We start from the raw sequence: 16,287 nt of genomic DNA, 5'->3' as shown, positions 1-16,287 counted from the left end.
CCAAGCTGCTTCTGTGACCTACACCACAGCTCATGGTAACGCCAGATCGTTAACCCACTGAGCGAGGCCAGGAATCGAACCTGCAACCTCACGGTTCCTAGTTGGATTCATTTCCGTTGCACCACGACAGGCATTCCTAACCTAAGATTTTAAAAATTAAATTAAGTAATACAGGAGATAAGCAATTTGAGCATCTAGGTTCTCTTTCTGGGGAGAAAGGAAGGGAGGGACCTTCAAATCTGGTGATTTATAAAATGGTCAGCTTCCTGAGCACCGCCTTTCAAGATGTCCTGAAGGCGGAGCTAGACAGGGGCTACATATCACATCACCTTACCCAGGCTGGATGGCCCCTTGGCAAGGGGACTGTCTCAGGCCTTCATCCTCCTTGACTGACCAGCCCAGGGTTTCCTGCAAGTCCTCCTGCCCCCTGCAGCTGCAGAGACTCCATCTCCCCGTCCCCCCCCCCCCCCCCGCATCAGTGCCCAGGGGCTCTCCCCTGCAGGAGGGCCTGGAAGGTGAAACCAGCAGGGGTCTGCACGCCAAAAGCTGGTTGCTTTCAGCATCTGATGACACCAGCAATAACATTTTCCAGAGAGCCAGTCTCACTCTGAGACAGCCAAACCTCGGAAGCACACACTGCCCAAAAGCAGAGCGCTCTGAGGGTGTGGCCAAGGCTAAGGCCTGGGAAGGGCTGGTCCGGCAGCTGGAGGCCATTAAAATGTGGCAAAGGCTCCCTTCTTTGTTCTCAGGATCAATTTAAAGTGCTACCAGCCCCTTGGGCAGGGAGTTGAATTCCAGGACAGGGACTGACTATCCAGACCAAATCCTGACTCTCACAAAGAGGATGTCATTTTTAAAAAGCTATTTATTGAAATAACAGACTTAAAAAAAATCGTCATACCATCCCACTCTCTCTCACCAGCAAATCCACTGTTTTCATTTTTCCATGTTCTCCTCCCTAGCTAATGCAATTTTTATTGCTCTTTTTATTCGGTCGGCCATGCCCACGTCTCCCATCTCCTCCCCACTTCTGAAGGCAGGTCCATCCAAATTGCTGTCAATTTCAGGTTTGGGGGCTTGGTGGGGAGAAGGGTGAATCTTCTTTCTTCTCTCCATCTCTTGGCTCACTCCTCCCAACACACACACACACACACACACACACACACACACACACGCTCCCTCCATCCCTCCAGGTGCCCTCCTTGCTGTTGGTGACGTCATTTCACTGACTCACTGACTCACTCCAGTTTATTGCCCAACTTCTTTGGGAAAGGCACTAGTTAGGAAGAGGAATGTGCTTTTTTAGCCTCATGGCTGTTCTCCTCTCGAGCCTGCCTAGAGTTGATGAGTTGATCATTTCAGAAGGATATGCAGTTGACCTACTGGAGCACAGCTCTGGGCTTACTGCCTTGCTTCAGTGCTGTGCAGCTTCCTGCCCTGCTCCAGAGTCTGTCTGTCTGTCTGTCTCTTCCTCTCTCTGCTGATAACAGGGCTCAGAAACTTCACTTACACTAAGTGACTCAGGGCAGAGTTTCCTAAAGGCTTTACTGTGTTTGTATACCACCAGAATGCAATTCATTTTTTTAGGTCTCTCAACATCTTAAAACTATGACTTGGGCATTCCTGGCACAGACAGGGTAAGATTGAAGGGTTGTGGCTCTTCCAGCCCCTCGAAACTAGCACCATGCTGGTTCCTCCTCAGTGCAGGATCATGACATGGAACTTGGGGCTTTTCCCAGCTTCTGTTTCCCACCTCCTGTGTCTGTGACTCTGACCTGAAAATCATCCCACGGCTCAGGTGGTCCAGAGGATACTCCTGGTTGTTTCTTTCAACCCTGCTGCACATCTGGATCTTCTGCTGGGAACCTAACTCTAACTCCCAGGTGTGCCCTTACTTCAGGGGTTCTTTACTCTCATCGGGCCAGCTTCCCTGACTTAGCAGAAAGCACTCAAACCTTTATCTTCAGAAGTGAGCAGGCAAGGGAAGTAAGGATGCAGGACTGGATTAGAACTTTCTTCCCTGACTGGGCTAACACTGGGGTGTCCTGGATCCCTGTCTTGAAAGGTACTTTCTTTTATTAATTAATTTTCTCATTTCTTAATGGAAAAAAACTATGATTTAGATTAAGTTCAGGGAACTGAAAACCAACATTAGGAAGGCTAAATAACATCGTGACATCGAAGTCAGAGACGCCTGTGATTGGATCCTGGCAGTGCCATGGATTAAATCTGTAAGCTTGAAAAACATGCTGTTCACTCAGCCTCATTTCTGCATCTGTAAAATGGGGTTCATACTCAATACTTGCTAGGTTGGTTATGACAGTGAGACTATATAGAAAACCCTCAGTACAAGACCTAGATAGTATATAGTGCTTTACAATTGTATTTTTTAAATTACAATTATTGAACATTTACTCTTTTATTACTATGCTAATTAGTATTAATTAGGATATTTTTAACATCAAATAACAAAAGCCCTAACCCCACTCGCTTAAAAATTCTTAACTTTAAGAACATTAAAGAAAAATTTAAGAAAAAAATTTTTTTCACATAGCAATAAGTTTTTAAGGCAGGTGGCTCCCAGGTTGATTCATTCAGTGGTTCAACAATATCACCAAAGACTCAGGTAATTTCTCTCTTTATTCCCTACTGTTTTTTTTTTTTTTCTTTTTCAGCTGCACTCACAACATATGGAAGTTCCTGGGCCAGGGATCAAACCCAAGCTGGAACTGCAACCCGTGCCACAGCAATGCAGTATATCCTTAACCAACTGCGCTGGGCCAGGGATTGAACCCGCATCTCCACAGAGATAAGCTGGATCATTAGCCCACTGTGCCACAGCGGGAACTGAAGTTCCCTACCATTATTAACATATTGGCTTTGTCTGCAAGCCAGTTTCTCTCATGTCTGTAACTTGGCTTACACAACCAACATTACAACAAAGCACAATGGCATCCGAGAAAGGAGATACCATGTGTGTATGTGTTTTTTTTTTTTTTTTAAATAAGAAAAAAGATACTTTTCCATTTCTGGCCATGTAGCTGATATTGGAATTGCCTTCTGCCGTAAGCAACTATAAAAATGGATAAAATACATGAAAAAACCTGTTTTCCATCATTACACACAAGCAGAGCAGGGTGATTCCCAAGAGAAGGGAAAAAATTAGATGAACCCCACGATTACTTTGGTTTTCTTCCTGCAGACACTTCTGTATCACAGAGCAGGAAGGGGACCCAAGAAGAGCATGCAGGCCTCCAAGTTTGGGAGACATGATCAATATCATTATGATATTGTTTATATATTTTTTAAATGAAAGTTACCCTTAAAGGCTAAAGACATTGACAGGAAATCTACAAATCTTAACAAGTATTATTTCTGGATACTTATAGTCTATGTTATTTTATTTTTTATATATTGTGGACTTCCAACTTTTGGATAATAAGCATACAGTACTTCTAAGAATAGGAAAAAATTAAATAGTTAAAAAAATCAAGTTTATCGGCAGGCATATAACTGCCTGCCCATATAAAGACTCCTTGAAGGAAGGTGACAAAATCCAGATACTCAACAATATACAATGCTCACAACGCCTACTATCCAATTGCTCCTGAACATACAAAGGAGCAGAGAAATGTTCTGGTCTCTGAACCAGAAGATAAATCAGTCAATAAAAACAGATTAAAAATGACATGGTGGAGGAGTTCCCGTCGTGGCGCAGTGGTTAACGAATCTGACTAGGAACCATGAGGTTGCGGGTTCGGTCCCTGGCCTTGCTCAGTGGGTTAAGGATCCGGCGTTGCCGTGAGCTGTGGTGTAGGTCGCAGACGTGGCTTGGATCCCGAGTTGCTGTGGCTCTGCCGTAGGCCGGTGGCTACAGCTCCGATTTGACCCCTAGCCTGGGAACCTCCATATGCCACAGGAGCGGCCTAAGAAATAGCTAAAAAGACACACACACACACAAAAAAAATGACATGGTGGAATTTTCTAAAAAGGAATTTAAACGGCTATGATAATATGGCCAAGTATTCAAGGTAAAACATGAAGATAATGAAAACATAAATGGAATGATGGAAAGAAACTTCTGAAGCTGAAAATACAATATCCGACATGAACAATTTGCTAGATTATACCAGCACAATCAGTACTGCAAAAGAAAAGAGCAATGAATTTGAAGACATAGGAAAAAAAAAAAAAAGAAGCTATTCAAATTGGAGCACAGACAGAAAAGTGTTTTTCAAACAACGGGCAGAGCCACAGTGACCTATGGGATAATATCAAAGGCTAACATACACATAGTAGGGGTTCAGAAAGACAAAAAGGGTCGCAGGGGCAAAAAATATGTTTGAAAAAATAGTGGCCAAACTTTTTTCAAAATTTGATGAAAACTCTAAGCCATAGAACTTAAAATTTTCGTAAACCCAAGAGAGGATCGATACAAAGAAAATCATAGCAAAACACATCACAATAAAATTGTTGAAAACCAATGGTAAAGAAGAAATCTTAAAAGCAGCCACAGAAAAAGATATTTTGTATACAGGAAAACAAAGATAAGGCTAACAAGGCTGACTTCTTGTCAAAAACACTGCAAGCCAGAAGACAATGAATGACATCTTCAGAGTGCTGGAGAAAAAAAAAATGAAAACTTACAATCTAGGATTCTATATCCTGGGAAATAGCATCTTTCAAAAAATGAAGACAAATAAAGACATCTTCAGGCAAACAAAAGCTGGAGAATTTATCACCTGCAGAAGTATGCTTACAGGAAACGTTAAGGAAGTTTTTCAAGTGGGAGGAAAACAATACCAGATAGAAACTGGGAACCACACAAGGAAAGGAAGAGCTTTGGAAACGTAAGCATGTGGATCAACATGAGACATTTCCCCTTATTTTTAAATGATTTTAAAAGGTGACGGACTGCCTAATGCAAAAATAGCAATAATGTAGTCTAGGATTATAGCAAACGTAGAGGAAAATTAATGAAAACAATAGCACAAGGGACGAGAAGGGGAAATGGAAGTAGTGTTGGCAGGCTCTTATATTTGCATGAGGTAGACTGACAAGTTAACGATGTTGTCTGCAAACATGGAAAAGCTGATCCTGAGTGTGGCTGTGGCTGTGGTGTAGGCCAGAAGCTACAGCTCCGATTCGACCCCTAGCCTGGGAATTTCTATATGCCGCAGGTGCTGCCCTAAAGAGAGAAAAAAAAAAAAAAAAAGAAAGAAAGAAAGAAAGAGGAGTTCCCATCGTGGCGCAGTGGAAATGAACCTAACTAGGAACCATGAGGTTGTGGGTTTGATCCCTGGCCTTGCTCTGTGGGTTAAGGATCTGGCATTGTGGTGAGCTGTGGTGTAGATCACAGACAAGGCTTGGACCTGGCATTGTGGCTGTGCTGTAGGCTGGCAGCTGCAGCTCTGATTCAACCCCTAGCCTGGGCACTTCCATATGTCATGGGTGCGGCCCTAAAAAGAAAAAAAGGAAAAAGGAAAGAAAGAAAGGAAGAAACCACTTTTTTAAAAAATAGCAGAGGCATACCTAAAAGCCAAAAGAGAGAAAATGCAATACTGAAAAACAAAACTCAGTCCACATAAAGGCAGAAAAAGAAACGCCAGATGAGATGAATAGAAAATAAACAGCAGGATCATAGAATTAAACTCACCATTTGAAGCCGCATTAAATGTAAATCTTTCAAACAATTCAATTACAAGGCAGAGACCGTCACAACAGATAAGAAAGCAAAACCTAACTGGAGACTATCTATCAAAATTGTACATTAAGTAAATAAAGTCACAGATGGATAAAGGTAAAAGGATAAAAATATATACCATGCAAACAAGAAGCTGGAAAAAATATCTGCAAAATATGCATCTGATAAAGGACTTGCTTTCAAAATATATAATGGACTTCTATAAGTTATCCATAAGAAGAGAAACAACCCAATTAAAAATGGGCAAACCATTTGAATTGAGACTTCAGCAAAGAAAGATATTCAGATGGTAAAATAAACAAATGAAAAGATATTCCACATGATTAGTCACTAGAGACATGCAAATTAAAACCATATTGAAATTCTACTAAGGACCCTCAAGCATAGCTTAAATTAAAATGTCTGACAATACCAAGTGTCAACAAGGGTGTAGAGGAACTAAAATTCTCTTATGTTTCAGGTAAAAATGCTAAATAATATATTCCAAAATGTTATTTGGAAAACGGTTGGGCAGTGTCTTATAAATTTAAACATAAACTTAACATATGATCCAATAATATCACCCCCAGGCATTTTCCCAAGAGAAAAAAACAAAGGTATGTCCACACAAATACTTGCGCAAATGTTCATAGTATTTATACTCATAAAAGAACATGTGTGCATCAACTGATGATTAGACAACAAATTATGTTATATCTGTGTAATAGAATGTTGCTCAGCAATAAAAGAGAATGAACTGGTGATACTGTGATAACAAGGATGACTCGCAAAAGCATCACTCTATGTGCAAGAATCTAGACATACAAAACGATGTCTGTACGATTCCATTTATATGGCATTTTAGAATAAACAAAACGGTAGTGATAGAAAGCAGACCATGGTTGCCAGGGACAGGGTGTGGAGGACTGGCCTTCAAGGAGCATGGGGAACTTTGAGGGGAGATAGAAATATTATTTATTAAGGTTGTAGTGGTTGTGGCCACATTACTGCCTAGCTTTGTAAAAACTCATCAAAATGTATATAAAATTGGTGAATTTTATAATATATGTGATACCTTAATAGAGCTTAAAAATAATCAAAAGAAAACAAAAACAAGGGGGAAAAGGCCCAGTAACATGAGAAAGCTAGAGGAGTTATGTGAATATAAGAAAATGAACATTTTAAGAACCTCTCTCAGAAGACCTGTGCTCACATCTCATTGGCCGGAATTTGCTCACGTGTTCATGCTTAAACCAATCACTGAAAGCGAATGGATTTTGTGCGTCCTAGTGGTTAAAGCTTTAGAGAGTTCCTGGTGCAGAGCAATCAGAATTCACCCTGGGCTTGGGATCGGGGGGTAGCGGCGCGGGGGTTGGATGGTGGTGGAGGCCGTGCTTCCTTAAGGTAGATGACTCAACAAAAGTGGGTGGGCTACTCCTCAACGGCGAGGTTCTGGTAGAAAAGAGGAAGGCAGGTGTATTGCTGGGGGTAACTGTAGCAGCTGTAACAGGTAAGGCCCCACATTTCAGTGACTCACTACCTTCAAAGTTTCCGTCTCCCTAGTGGGACAGGACAGTGCAGGTGTTCCTGGTTGCAGGTGGCTTTCCTCCATGTAGAGATTCGGGGACTCTGCTTCTTCCCCATGTTGTGGCTCTGTCACTTTGGGCCTCTGCTTCCAGCTAGCAGATGCAAGAAAATATGAAGCCGCAGAACTACTTCTTAACCTACTCTTTTCGAAGTTACACGTGGAATTTCTGCTCGTTCTCGCTCAGCTCATCTGGTTGGAAAGGGAGCTAGAAATGCAGTCCCAGGCGGGAGAGCTGATTCCCAGCGATAACGCCACACTGTGGAATGGGACACACATCAAGGTAGGCAGCTGGCTCTCTGCCATGGCGGAGGTAGAAGTGGGGATACTCACTGCTGAGGGACAAACCAACAGATTCTTCCATAGAAATGGGTTACTTACCTTTTATCAATTATCCCCCGAACAGTGTTATTTTTGTCCTCACTATACAGACGTGGGAAAAGACCCAGAGAGGTTAACTAACTTGCATCAGGTCAGAGAGCTTTTGGAAGTGGCAGAGCCTGAATGTTTAGCTACAAAGGTGTAACTGAAGTTTAGTTCTCTTAACGTTTGTCCCACATCATCTGAAGAAAAACATCTTTCTTTCTTTCTTCATCATTTGACTTTTGGAGCTTCTGGCTTAGATGAACGTCTGAAGGAAAAAAAAAATTTTTTTGTCTTTATAGGGACGCACCTGTGGCACATGGAGGTTCCCAGGCTAGGGGTCGAATCAGAGCTGTAGCTGTGGGCCTAGGCCACAGCCACAACAATGCCAGATCCCAGCCTTGTCTGTGACCTACACCACAGCTCATGGCAACGCTTGTTCCTTAACCCACTGAGTGAGGCTCGGGATCAAACCCAAGTCCTCATGGATACTAGTCATGCTGGTTACTGCTGAGCCACGATGAGAATGCCAAGAAAATTTTTTTTTTTTTGGTCTTTTTGCCATTTCTTGGGCCGTTCCCACAGCATGTGGAGGTTCCCAGGCTAGGGGTCGAATCGGAACTGTAGTTGCTGGCCTATACCAGAGCCACAGCAAGGCAGGATCCGAGCCATGTCTGTGACCTACACCACAGCTCACAGCAACGCCGGATCCTTAACCCACTGAGCAAGGCCAGGGATCAAACCTGCAACCTCATGGTTCCTAGTCGGATTCGTCAACCACTGAGCCACAACGGGAACTCCCCAAGAAAACTTTTAAGAATAGGTGAGGAGTAGGTGTTTGCCTCGTACTCCCCAAGTTTTCTTTCTTGTCATAGTATCACGGACCATGAAAACATAAGCCCTTCTTTTCTACAGTAATGTTGACCCATGTCTGGGCAAATAAGAAAAGTTTAGTATCAGTATGTCTGTTCAAATAAATCCTAACTCTCTCACTTGGCAGGAATGACTCGTTCTCATGGCTCACATGACAACCCCCCTTCCCCCTCTCCTCACAAAATAAAGTGTTTCGCTGTTCTTTTCTGTACTAGCATGCAGTAGGAATCGGTTAAATCTTTTTTTTTTCTTGGTTTTATCATAATCTTTGACCACCGCTGTCATTCTATGTATCATACATGTGTCTGAGATATTAGCAGAAGGATGGTCTAGAGGCAGGAAGGGAGCAGGGGAAAGGGAAGGGCTGGCAGAAAGCCCTTCCAATTCTTTAAAATGGTAGTACTACCCATACCTCTCTCTCTCTCTCTTTTTCTTTTTTTGCTTTTTAAGGCCACACCTGTGGCATATGGAGGTTCCCCAGCTAGGGGTCCAATCGGAGCTACGGCTGCCGGTTTATACCACAGCCACAGCAACATCAGATCGGAGCCCTGTCTGTGACCTACACTACAGCTCACGGCAACACCAGATCCTTAACCCACTGAGGAAGGCCACGGTTCAAACCCGCAACCTCATGGTTCCTACTTGGATTCATTTCCACTGCGCCACAATGGGGACTCCCTCATTTTTTATTAAAAAAACAACTTGCAGCAACATGGATGGACTTAGAGATTGTCATACCAACTGAGGTAATTCAGACAGAGAAAGACACATAGAATAAATAATTAAAAGGAACCTGCTGTATGGCACAGGGAACTCTGCTCAATATGCTGTAATAACCTAGATGGGAAAAGTACCTGAAAAAGAATGGATGTGTGTGTGTGTGTGTGTGTGTGTGTGTGTGTGTAACTGACTCACTTTGCTGTACACCTGAAACTAACACAATGGTGTACATCAACTACACTCTAATTAAAAATAAATGCATAAATAAAAATTAAAAAAAACAACAACTCACCACTCTCCCTAAGGCTGCCCCTGTTGAGGAACAGGGCGGAGGAATAAAATGCTAAATGAATTGCTTTTGATTCCAAGTCCTTTGTACATGTACCTGAAACTGTGTTTGCAGAGGGTGAATTTCTTCTACGAGAGAGAGGCTCATTCGAGCCATTCACCTCTTTAATCAGAACTCGAGAACTTTCCACGTTATTTTAAACAATTTCCTCCTGGAAATCTGGCACACAGGTGGTCATAGCCTCCATTTGAAGTGCTAATAATTCACATCGTAACTCCAGTGGGTTCCCTTGTCTGCCTTTGGCATACTTTGTGAAATCAGGGTAATATTCCATAATCACTTTAATGGACTGTGTAATCTTGGACAAGTTACTTGGGCTCTCTGGGCCTCAGATGCCGCATCTGTAAAATGAAGGCACTGGAGTGGCGAAGTGGCTTGGCATTTTTTTCCTTCAAATAAAATCTTACGTGATGCACCAATAGACAAAAATGACAAAACCACCCTAGTTCTAGTTGGAGCTGAAGCATTTACTAAGCAGGCCTACTATGTGTCAAACACCGTGCTGGCTGGAGCACCGTGTCTCCACTCCCATTCTGGTGGAGGAGTCAGACACATAAATACAGGACAGTTGTGCGACAGTAAGACACAGGCATTAAAGGCAGAGCTACAGATATGCACAGGGCAGGGGGGCACGGCAGCCTGAGGAGACGAGGAGGACTGGAGATGGAGCTGTAATTATGCCTTGAGTCCCAGCATTGTCCCCTCCTGTGGCTCCCATGCAGCCGTGGGGGACAGGTTGGTGCATGCTGCCAGTGGCCCAGGTTAAGCACACCTGTCTCCACACCTGCCTGCATCAGGACTCCAAGCTTGGAAGCTGCAGATCAGAGGCATGGAGTGGACACCACTGGGGGCCAACCTCGATGGTTGGGACAAGAGAATCAGAGTAAAGGTCTGGGCCTTCTGTCCCCTGGGGGACAGTTCAGAGACCCACTGAACATAGATGGCGCACAGCAGTACCCCCTCGAGAACACACTATTCTCTCTCTCTCCTGCCTTGTCCTGCCCCCCTGCCCCCTCAGTGCTGCTTTCCGAGATCAGTTCCCACATCGACCATTCGCATCCTTGTTGGTGCCTCAGGTTTTGCTTTCAAGGGAACCTCACCTAGTAGCCACGTGAAGGTGTGTGAGAGGATTTTTGGAGGAAGAACAGGATGACAGCAAGGGCTCAGAGGTGAGGAGCAGCCAAGTCGTTCAGGGCTGGCTGGACCGTCACATTTGAGCGGCTGCCTGCATAGAATCTGGGGTCAGTTTCCATCCATCGGCCCAGGAGACTCTCAGACCGACCACTCCAACCCTTCAACCACTGTGTGTTGGGTGGAAGCAGGCATGGGGCGCAAGCTCGTTCTCATATTTGGTAACCAGTGCCGACAAATGAATGGCACACTTTTCTAGGGTCAGCAGAGGAGAGGCCGCTGCCTGCTGCTCTTGGAAACAGTGTCCTTTCTCAGTGTCCCTCAAGACTCTGATGGGTCACGGTGGCCTCACCCCAATCCTTGAGTTCAAGGGCAGCTGACACAGCCAAATCACCTGCCAGCCTTTCCCTGGAAGCAGAGTTTTCGGTCATTGTGATTATTATTACCTCATTGTATTTAATCTGCTAATGAGGAGGTGGAATTTAAACTGCCTCTCGAAGGGCAGGAGCTGTGGAACAGAATTTGACAGTAGGGAGGATAGGAGACCGTTTCCTACATTGTGACACTGCCTGAACATAGTAAAAGCATTGAAAATGAGAAAAGGGAAAAGGAGGGAAAGGGAAAATACGAGTGGCAAGGGAAGGAGGAGCATGAAGTTGAAGTTCAAGCATGAAGTTGAAGTTCAAGCATGAAGAGGAAGCATGAACATGCAGTTCACAATTTATGCTCTAAGTCCGAAGTTCCCCTTGTGGCTCAGCAGTAATGAACCTGACTAGTATTCATAAGGTTGTGGGTTCGATCCCTGGCCTCGCTCAGTGGGTTAAAGATCTGGCGCTGCTATGAGCTGTGGTGTAGGTCGCAGACGCAGCTCAGATCCCTCATTGCTGTGGCTGTGGCAGTGGCCAGCAGCTGCAGCTCCAATTCAACCCCTAGCCTGGGAACTTCCATGTGACTCAGGTGCAGCCCTAAAAATTTAGAAGAAAAAAAACCAAAACAACCAAATTCATGCTCTAGATCCTATTCCCCTCCTCTGGCTGCAGATTTGAGCATCAGCTTTCTAACGATTACCGTAAAAAGGAAAACTGCCAGTAATAATATTTACAGAGTCCATAAGGTAAAAAGGAACCAGGTGCTAAAGAAAAGCACAGCTCCTTGTAACACTGAGACCAGAGTAAAATTTCTCCATGGGTTCTGAGAGACTGTTCCCTGACGTAATGAAGAGCATCTGTAAACCTGTCCTTAGGCCATCCCTCAATACACACTGATGGCATCATGACAAAATGCAATTCAGTAAAAGCAACTTTATGGGGGTGCTGATAGGATAGAGCCAGAGATCATGCTCACTGATGGGCTCCTTAATTCGTAATTCAGGGGTAGATCTCCGGGTATTTAAAGGAACATACACAGCCAGCATTGACGTCAGGTAGTCTTCCATAAATAGGGTTTCTCGCAGCTGAGCTTTTAAAAATATTGAACAGCAGAAAGTTGGAAATCATCATCTGCATGGTGGTTGTTCCAGGTGGCTGGTTAAGCACAAAACCACCTGCTTTAGCCATCCATCAGCCCACCTGGGGCAGGTCTGACATCCTCCTGTGAAGGGCTGGGGCCACAGCAGCATACCTGCCCTGCTCAGAAGCAGGCCTCCCGGGTTTTCAAGGGCATGCTGCCAAGATCCTCCTCTGAAAGTAACTTTGCATCCTTTCTAACTCAGAGACCAATGGGGGAATCAAGCACTAACCCACCCCCCCGCCAAGCTATAGGTCCTCAAGTACAGATACAATTTTAGGTCGGGGGGAAAAAATACTGGAGCAGGGGCTACAAAGTGGCTTCTGCCACAGGGAAAGAAAAGCACCCACGAAGTGGCTGGTTTGCAACCTGCTACTCCCCACACACCTTCCGAGGGAGCCAAAGATGCAAAAATGTACCCCCCTGCTCAGTGACTTGCTGAGGACCAATAGGAACCACAGAGTGGATAAAAATGGGGAGACAGCTACCAAAGATGATGGCATGGTTTTAGAATAATTAATCATTCCTAAAGTAATAATTACTCTAGTAGTAGGTAGCAGAGAGTGCCATGCTGGTTTTCTGGAGAAAAGCTTCAGTATCCGCCTTGCTCTCTGATGTTGCAGGCGCCCGCACCAGCCCAGCCTAAAGGGGTGGAAGTTCAAGAAACGAGAGCAGCGGGGACAAAGACTTCACTTTGGAAAAGGAACTAGCAAAGAGAGTTGGCTGGATTCAGAGAAATTACACAATCTGGAGGCTGGAAAGGACTTCCTTCGAAGGCAGTTTGTCCAGGGCCCCACCCAACACAGTCATTCCCCCGTGGCCCCCCTTACAGGTGGGCATGTAACCTTTGGCTGAATGCTTTGTAGAGAGGAGAGGATAACGCCAAATAATATAGCTCCCCTCACCACCGATGACTAACTCTGGTAAAGGCAAACCAGGCCAATTCTGTCTTTTGGCAATTTTTACCCAGTGACTCAACATAACACCCGAAGCAAGTCTATTCCTCCTTTGAAATGCAAAACTTCAAAATCTTCTGAAGATAACTACTCAGAACTCCCTGTTGTCTTCTCCAAATCTTCCAGAAGAATCTAGTTCCATATAAGGTAACTCAGCGCTGGATGAGGGTGGCCCAGACTTAGCAAATAAAAATGTAGGATGTCCAGCTGAATTTGTGTTTCAGATAAACAAGGAATACTTTTTCAGTACGCTTCATGTAGTATTTGGAACGTATTTATTTTTGTATTGAAAAAGTATTTCTTGTTTATCTGAAACTCAAATTCAACTGGGCATCCCGCATTTTAGTGAGCAGCTCTACCCCAGATGCATTTTAGTTTGCAATTTTTTTTCATTTTCTAAAGTTTTATTGAAGCATAGTTGATTTACAATGTTGTTATAATTTCTGCTGTACAACAAAAGGATTCAGTTATACATGTACACACATCCATTCTTTTTCAAATTCTTTTTCCATATAGATCATCACAGACTATTGTGCTGTACAGTGGGTCCCTGTTGGCCAATTATTCCGTATACTACAGCGTGCACATGCCAATCCCAAATGAAAATTAAAAAAAAAATTTTTTTTTTTGCTTTTTTTTTAGGGCGGCACCCTACTCACTTCTTGTGGTTGGTCCTGGTCATCTCCTCACCTGTGGACACAGCACTGTCCCAGTTCTCAGATGAGTCCTAACCAGACTCATCCTGTTCCTGATGTGAGAAGAACCTACACATTGATTATGCTGTATTTCTGGTCAGAGATGTGGCTCTTTTTTTTTTTTTTTTTTTTTGTTCTTTTCTAGGACTGAACCCACGGCATATGGAGGTTCCCAGGCTAGGGGTTGAATCAGAGCTACAGCTGCCAGCCTACACCACAGCTGCCAGCCTATACCACAGCCACAGCAATGCAGGATCTGAGCCGAGTCCATGACCTACACAACAGCTCACGGCAACGCCAGATCCTTAACCCACTGAGCGAGGCTAGGGATTGAACCTGCATCCTCAAGGATGACAGTCAGATTTGTTAACTGCTGAGCCACGATAGGAACTCCTTTTTAAAGTTTTAATTTAATTTTTTTTGGCCACACCTGCAGCATGTGGAAGTTCACACCATAGCAGTGATCCAAGAGACAGCAGTGACAATGCCAGATCCTTATCTCTGTGAGCCACCAGGAAATTCCACAAATATTTTTATTTTTCTTTCTTTCTTTCTTTATATATATATATATATATATATATATTTTTTTTTTGCCTTTTTTTAGGGCCGAAACTGCAGCATAAGGCTATTCGCTGGCTAGAGGTTGAATTGGAGCTGTAGCGTCCAGCCTACACCACAGCCATAGCCACAGCAACATGGGATCCGAGCATCTGTGACCTACACTGCAGCTCATGGCAACACCAGATCCTTGACCCACTGAGTGAGACCGGGATCGAACCCACATCTGCATGGATACTAGTCAGATTTGTTTCCACTGTACCACAATGAGAACTCCTACAAATGTTTTTAAAACGTAGTTCCTAGGAGTTCCTGTGGTGGCTCAGAGATAACGAACCCGACTAGTATCCATGAGGACTCAGGTTAGATCCCTGGCCTCGCTCAGTGGGTTAAGGACCCCATGTTGGGACCTGTGATGTAGGTCGCAGAGGTGGCTCGGATTCCAGGTTGCCGTGGCTGTGGCTGTGGCTGTGGCTGGCAGCTACAGCTTCTGTTCGACCCCTAGCCCGGGAACTTCCATATGCCTTGGGTGCGTCCCTAAACAAATAAATACATAAATAAGTAAATAAAATGTAGTTCCTAGAACTTAGGGCAGTGTTCAGTTGAGCCCCCCCAAGCGGAGCTCAAGTAGGGGCAGAAAGTCTGGTGGAGGAAGGGTAAGAAGAAGGAAGGGGGCAGCCCTATCCCTCAGCCCCCAGCCCCTTCCCTGCTTCCTCATGAAGTCCAGGGTAAAGTGTGCCTTCCAGCGAGGGCATAAAGCCCCCTCCCTGGCACACCAGCGCTGGTCCCATCAGGGTCGGCAGCCCCAGCTCTAGGCAGAGAATCTCCTCTGGCATCCCGAAGCCCTTCCTAGCCGCTTCAAACTTCTGTGATGGGGCAGCATCTCCTCCCAGTAATGGACTCTGCTGTCTCTATTCACGGTCAGAGGTACTTTCAGCCTGGATGATGGCAAATTTGCAGAACACTGCACATAATAACTGGTGCCTCTCTTATCTACTTACGTCCCTTTCAATTTCCTTAGCTCTTCTGGCATCAATCTTCTCCCCCTTCCTTTGCAGCATTCCAGATCTTTGGATACATTAAACCAGATTATAAACTCCTCTAGGGCAAGGGTCATGCATACTCTTAATACAGGAATAATGCCTTACTTTTATAGCGAGCTTTTATTGCCAAAGCCTTGTCTCATTGCATTTTCTTATTTTCCTCCTCACCCTCTTTCAGCCCAGGGTTCCTGTAGGAGGAAAGCCTACAAGGAGTGGACTCGGGGGCAGTTCTGGGCATCAGAGGACACTTTCCTCACTATCTCCCCTTTCAGTCTTTGAGGCCAGAGGTCACAGAGCACAGCCCTCGGCAGGATGGCAGGGCAGGATGTGCTTAACCCATTCCAAACAGCTGAGGCCCCTTGCTGTTTTTGAAGCTTGTCAGATGGGCATTCCACAGCTTCCCTCATGGCCTCACCAGTGTTGAATGACTCTCACTCATCAGGAAATGAAGGCTTCCTCTCCCCATCCCTCCCTTTTTAACGCTTAATTCCATTCTCTAATAATATGATTAAATCTTAAATTTCTTTTTGATTAGTAATTCCCTTTAACTTCAATAGGGGAAATAGACACCTGGAAACAATACAAGGACAATTTAATGAAATTGATTAGTGGAATGAAATGTTGCCAGTGAACATATTCCTTTGCTGGCCATTCTGCTGTAGCGTCAAGGTCATCTGGAGTGTGTGTGTGCGCGCGCATGCACTGGTAAAGGTAGTAATGCTAAGACACCAAGTCTGGGTGAATCTTAGAACAATCGGTAAATTCATTCATTGGGACCTTTGAAACATATCCCTGTTTAACTTTAAACAATAAGGTGATTTTATG

This window comes from Phacochoerus africanus, chromosome 6, assembly GCF_016906955.1.
Source record: "Phacochoerus africanus isolate WHEZ1 chromosome 6, ROS_Pafr_v1, whole genome shotgun sequence".
Taxonomy (NCBI): domain Eukaryota; kingdom Metazoa; phylum Chordata; class Mammalia; order Artiodactyla; family Suidae; genus Phacochoerus; species Phacochoerus africanus.
The sequence above is the reverse complement of the archived record's forward strand: the minus strand, read 5'-3'. Positions refer to the sequence as shown.